Raw genomic sequence first — 6,282 nt, 5'->3', positions numbered from 1 at the left:
GTCCAGCAGAGCTAGAGTACTCCCCCCCCCAATCGGCCAGGCACTCCTCCGGCTACAGATTGCAGAGCAACTGTTTGACTGGGGAGGCGGCAACCAAGGGAGGGCGGCAAAGGAAAAAGCAGAAGGACAAAAAGCAAAAGTACAAGGAAAGGCCAAATGCATAAGTTATATATACACATAAAGCCCCCAACAGGCTGGCAACAGACATAAGTTCGAATACACCCAGTGGGTGGAATTGTGCAGACTTAACCAAACATTGTTCCTAAAGTAACTAGACAGGGAAACAAAAGACGACAGACTAAGGCGCGCTGCGGAGGCCGAGCTGGTCGGTGAAGGCGGCCTCGCCGGCTGAAGGAGTGGCCGACTAGCGGGTCCCGGCTTGACCACCACCTACGGCAGGAGACGCACTCGCGCGCGACGTAGTGCTGGAGGCGCGGTCAGGCTGAGGCTGGCCGGCTGCTCCACCCGCCGGCTCGGCGTCTTCACCCTCCTCCTCCTCTTCTTCGCCCTCGTCACTGGAGTCGATCTCCTCCGCCGAGTCTTTGCCATCCGACGGGTTCAGACCGAACCACTCTTCTGGCTGGGCGACTCCATTGTCGTCCACCTCGGGGGCGAAGACGCTGGTGTCGGTGTAGTCGGCAATCGCCGAAGCCCGCCGAATGATGGCCTGCCGTGCCGGCTCCAGCTCCGTGTCGGCTTGCTGCCGCCAGGTAGCCAGCTGGTCCAGGCTCAGGCCGGGATACCAGGCCTTGACGAACTCCAGCGCCCGCCTGGCACCGGAGCGAGCCGCCGAGCCCTTCCAAGCTTCGAAGCGGCCGACTGCCACCTCCAGCCAGTCGGCAGTCCGACTGGGAGTGCGAGGAACCACTTGGCCGGGCCAGAGGGCGGCCAAGACTTGCGCCCCGGCTCGCTGAAGCCGGCGGAGCAGTCGGTGAGCCGGCTGGATACGGGCCTGGATCGCCAGAAGCTGTTCCTCCAGCGAGCGGCCGGCGGTTGGCGAGATTTCAAAGCCAGCCTGCCTTCGCGCTTGGCGACGGGCCTCGATGGTCTAGTTGGCGGCAGTAGAATAGCCAGGGAAATACTCTGGGCAAGAAAGAAGAAAAAAAGGAAGAAAAGAACACCAAAATCAGAAAACAAGCCAAAGTGGCAGATGGCAAGAAAGGACGAAGAGGTAGGCGGCTTACCGTCAACCAGATCTTCGATCTGGCCGTAGCCAGAGATCAGAGTCTGCCTGGCCTCAGCCCAGCCAGCCGCCTCCGTCTCGAACTCGGCCTAGAGAGTGGCTTCGCGGTCCTGCGCAGCCTTCAGTGCCGCCTTGTGGCCTTCCTCCTGGTCGGCCAACTTCTTGGCCAGGCGGTCGCGTTCCTGCACCAAGGCGGCGAGCTCGGCATCCTTGGCGCGAAGGGCAGTCTGAGACTCTCCCAGTTGTGCCCTCAGACTGGCGTTGGCCGTTGCAGAGCCGGCAGGAAAAGAAGAACAGTAAGAAGTCGTCAAGGAAGATCCGACCCGACTGCTCAGCAGTCGGCCCGAATCTCGGGGACTACACCCAGTGGGTGCGCTGACGCGCCCCCACATGAGATAAAGAACAAAGCACGTACCTCGGCTCTCAGTAAGGTTGGCGGTCTTCTGAGTCAGCTCCCGAGCCTGGGAGTTGAAGGCAGCCACTCGAAGGTTGTGGTAGTCCTGCAAGATGGACATAAATTGAAGTAAGAACAAGAATAGCAAAGACAAATCCACCAAGAAGTTCCAAGCCGCCTGCTCAGCAGCCGACTCGGAACTCGGGGACTACACCCAGTGGGTGCGCTGACGCGCCCCCACGGAAGAAATCAAGATCAAGAGGAAATCAAGATCAAGAAGAAGCAAGATGGGAATACTAACCCGGATGGCCGCCCGCGTCGCGAGGAACTTGTCGGTGAACTGCCTCAGCGCCGCGGCTTGGCTTTGGAGCCGGGTCCGGACATCTTGTGCAGCCACGTTCACCACGGTCGTCCCTCCGCCTGGCGTCCACCCCGAGGTAGCGCTGGCCGCCTCCGCATCTCGGGCCGACGAGCTGGAACCCACGGCCGGCTGTGGCTCCGACGCGGCCTTCTGCGGCTCCGACGCGGCCTTCCCCGCACGCCGGCTCGACGGAATCCGGACCGCCGTCTCAGCCCTCACGGCCGGCTCGCCCTCCGCCGACTGTGCAGGCGGCGGATCAGGCCGGCCGCCTTGGGCCGCCCCAGTTGGCGGGGTCGGCTCCGGCGCCCTCTCCAAGATAATGACGTCGTCGCCGCTTCCCCCCAGCCCTGGCTGGTCGCCGCTGGCTCCCTCTGGCGAGGGCTCCATGGGCCCCGGCGCCGCAACACGCAGAGGGGTGACCATCAAGACCTCCCCCGCTGCTTCTACTGCTGCAGCCTCTGCTTGGGCCCTGGCTACAGCATCGGCGAGCGCCTTCGCCGCCTCCTCCTCCCGTGCCGCCTAGGCGGCGGCCGCCTTCCGTGCCTCCGCCTCCCGTGCCTCCTGCTCCTCCCTCGCCTCCCGCGCGTTCCGTTCTGTCGCCGCCTGAAGCTCGGTGCGGGGGTCCACACGGCGGGTTGTGCTCCTAGACCCCCTTGGAGACTCGACGACGGAGGCAGCAGCCGCCCGCTCAAGCGACAGCGGAGCCCTGATCATTGGAGAAGAAGACAAGAGCTCAAGAACCACCAAAGAAAAGAAAGAAAAAGAGTATAAGAAAGAAAGTGAACTTACGCCGACACGGTCTGCGGTTGCTTCACCGCCTTGCGGAAGCGAGCCGCCTTCGCGGCCGCCTCCTCCCGCCTGGTGGCTGCCGCCCCGCCTCTGGGCTTCTTCGTTCGGCTACCGAACAAACCCTCGGCGGCGCGACGCTTCTGCCCTCCGCCCCGAGCAGGCGGTGCAGCGGAGGAGCCCGCGCCGCGCCCAGAAGCCGGCTGGCGGCGCGGGACGACCTCGGCTTCATCGTCGTCCGGCCAGTCGTCGAAGGTGACTTCGAGCCCGGAGCCGCCTGCTTCGCCGCCGGCTTGGCCACCACCCGGCTCGACGTCGTCGTCCATACCGGCCACCGCCAGGTCGGGGTCCTCCAGATCGTGTTCGGCCCGGTCGGGGACGAATCGGCGCTCCGCGTCTGACCCGCCGGCCGGCCAAAGCAGAGGGCTCTGTCAAAAAGCAAACCGACTAAGTTAGAGTCGGCTAAGAGGAACTCGGCAACGAATCAAAGAGATAAGGAGAACATACCGTAGGCGGCGGATTGGCTCGGCTATATGGCTCCTTGCCGAACTGCCACTCTTCGGTGAGTTTGCAGTTCGCAAGGTAGTTCACCATATAGGCGACCTCGCGCGGCATCTCCTTGGTGCACATTCAGCTCGGATCGAGCTGGCCGCTCATCTGACAGATCAGATGAGGCCGGCTCTGGAGCGGAAGAACCCGGCGCGTGACGAACGCGGCTAGAAGATCGGGCCCCGTCAGGCCCTCCAATTGGACCATCACCCGCAGTCGGGCGATGGCGGCGTTTCCAGCCGGCGTCAGCGTCACAGCCCGGAAGGACCACTGGGGCAGCCTGCCCGCCGGTGGGCTGGCTACGTAAGCCGGCAGGTTGATGTAGTCGCCCCGTGGGGCGATGTTCCGCATGTAGAAGTACGACTACTTCCACTTCTTCACCCATTGGATTAGCGGGATGACGGGGAAGGGGTTGTCGGCGACCGATCTCCGCGACGCGATGAAGGTGCCAGTCTGAGCCGGCACGCCCCGCATGCGCGTGCCCAGCTTCGACTGGAAGAACTCCCCCCAGAGCTCAAGGGTAGGGAGGACGCCGAGGTAGCCCTCGCACAGGGTGACGAAGGCGGACAGCAGCACCACCGCGTTTGGGGTGAGGTGGTGCGGCTGGAGCTGATAGAATTCGAGCCAGGAGCGGAAGAAGGCGCTCACTGGAAGGCCGATGCCGCGCAAGAAGTGCGAGCGGAAGACCACCCGCTCGCCCCCCTGCGGCTCCGGCGTGATTTCCTTCGCCGGCAACGAGGCGGACCTCCACCTTGTCCGCGCCGGGCAGCCGCCGCGTGTTGCGGAGAAACTCGACGTGGTCGTCGTGGACGTTGGAGCCGTCCCAATCCCCGCCATGCTGCTCCGTGGCGGGAGGCATGGCAAAAACAAGCGCGGCGGCGGAGGAATGCGTAGTGGAAGAGCGCGGCGGCAAGGCGCCGTCGCAAGAGCGGGAGAGCGAAGAAGATGGTGGAGGTAGGAGGAGCGTGCGAGGGCCTGCCGCCCTCCACCTCCCCCTACTTATAGCCTCGCGCGGCAGGACCGGAGAAGCCGAACGCGGGGGGAGTCGTGGGATTAACTGCACCCACTCCCCCACGTCTCGCGATTATTGCGCATAAATGCGAGCCAAAACTGCCGCACAGGACGTGCAGGCGGTTTCGGGATGTAGACAATCCGCGCCTGGGCCGGGGCGCGGACGTGGCGGGCCCCCTCCCTGCGGCGACGTCCCATCACGCGCGTGGGCTGGCAGGCTTTCCGGCCAAGAGGGCCACGTGGTTCGCGGACGGCCAGTGGCCGGCCCGCGGCCCGGTGCACGTGCCAGCGGGCTCCCGCCCTCTGACTCCGGAAGATTTCGACTCAGGCGGCGCGCCTGACCAAGGCCGGCTCCCAGCTGCCGGCTTGCTAAGATGGGAAGCTGATCGAGCTTCTCAACCCCTACTCCACCTCGAAGCCCAATCAGCTTCGGGGACTACTGTCGGAGTAAATGGCCACGGGTAGCCTAACCGACTGCCCCCGGTTCTTCTGAAAAAATTATCAGGCCTTCGGGCCTCCAAGCACTCCAAGCATTGGGCCGCCTTCCCTGGCCGACTACCTCCGAAGCCGACTCCCGGAAGGCGACCCAGCCTCAGCCACCCCTCCCCGGGACGACTACGGGGTGGCCGACTCCAAGAAGCCGGCCAAGAAGAACGCCGATTCCAAGAAGCCGGCCGAGACCACAACCACCAAAGCTACACCCACATAACGACGACAAGACGGGGTGTGGCCGCAGTACGGCCCACTACCCCCGAAGCCCGAGGCGGGCATGGCTACAGGAGGCCGTACGGGACGGCCGTCTCCCGTGCGGCTCGGCACTGTAGCCATGCTAGCCTCAACGTCATCCACAACAGACTCCCGTACGGCCCATGGGCGGTGGGCCCCTTCAGCCAGAGAGAGGCGTGAAGGCGGCCCGGCCTTTCCCAGTCGGCCAAGGGCGTAGCCGGCCCCCAGAAGCCGGCTACTCCCTGCCTCGAAGCAGGAGCCCCCATTAAGGAGACAAGACGAGGTAAGGCTACAGTGAGAGCCCCCGAGGCGGCCCACTGTAGCCACGCTTACCTCGACAAAGCCCTCGTCATCAGAGGCGAGGCTACAGTAAAAAGCCGCCGACAAGACTCTAGGCGGTGGGGCCGGCCTGTCGACCAAGAAGCCGGCAGCCGGCGGGACCCACCAGACGGCGGGACCCAACAGCCGGCAGAGAAGCCGGCGAGCGTAGACACTGACGGCTGGGACCAGCACCCAGTCGGATTACCATTGTACCCCTGGGGGGTAGGCCTATATAAACCCCCCGGAGCACCCATGCAAAGGGTTGGCTTCTAAGCATAGCACACACACACACACCATAGATAGAGAGAAGCAAGAGCTAGCCTTGTTCTTCTTCTCCCTTGATCCCAACAGCTCTAGGAGCGATTGTAGCTACCCATTCTCGATCTAGTGATGACGCGGAGACCCCGCAGAGTAGGACTAGGGGTGTTATCTCCTCGGAGAGCCCCGAACCTGGGTAAGATCCGCCGGCGTGCATGTCTTCGCCTCATCCCGTTTCTAGGCACCGGCGATGTCTTATTGGCACCCACAATGATAAGCCATCCGTTGGCATATGTCGCACCAACCACTCGACAAATACCCCCTTCCATCTCCTTCACCGACACCATCTCTGATATTAGCCCCTACATCCCCGTAACCCTAGACCTCGCTGCTCACAACTACTATCATTGGCGTCACCTCTTCGTCGTCCACCTTGGGCGATGCAATCTCCGCTCTCACGTTGCCGACGACTCTCTTCCTCAACGTCATGATCCACAATGGGTCAAGGATGATCTCGCCATTATTCAATGGATCTACATGCGAGTCTCCATAGAGATCTTCAATCTCGTCCACTGTGACGGTGCCTCCGCCGCCGATCCATTGGCGGCCCTTCGTCAGCTCTTCCAGGACAACGTCGACCCTCGCGCCAACAATCTCCACACCGAGCTTCGTAATACGGCGCAAGGTGATTCA

The sequence above is a fragment of the Aegilops tauschii genome, chromosome 7 (genome assembly GCF_002575655.3).
Source record: "Aegilops tauschii subsp. strangulata cultivar AL8/78 chromosome 7, Aet v6.0, whole genome shotgun sequence".
Taxonomy (NCBI): Eukaryota; Viridiplantae; Streptophyta; class Magnoliopsida; order Poales; family Poaceae; genus Aegilops; species Aegilops tauschii.
This window is presented reverse-complemented; position numbering follows the sequence as displayed.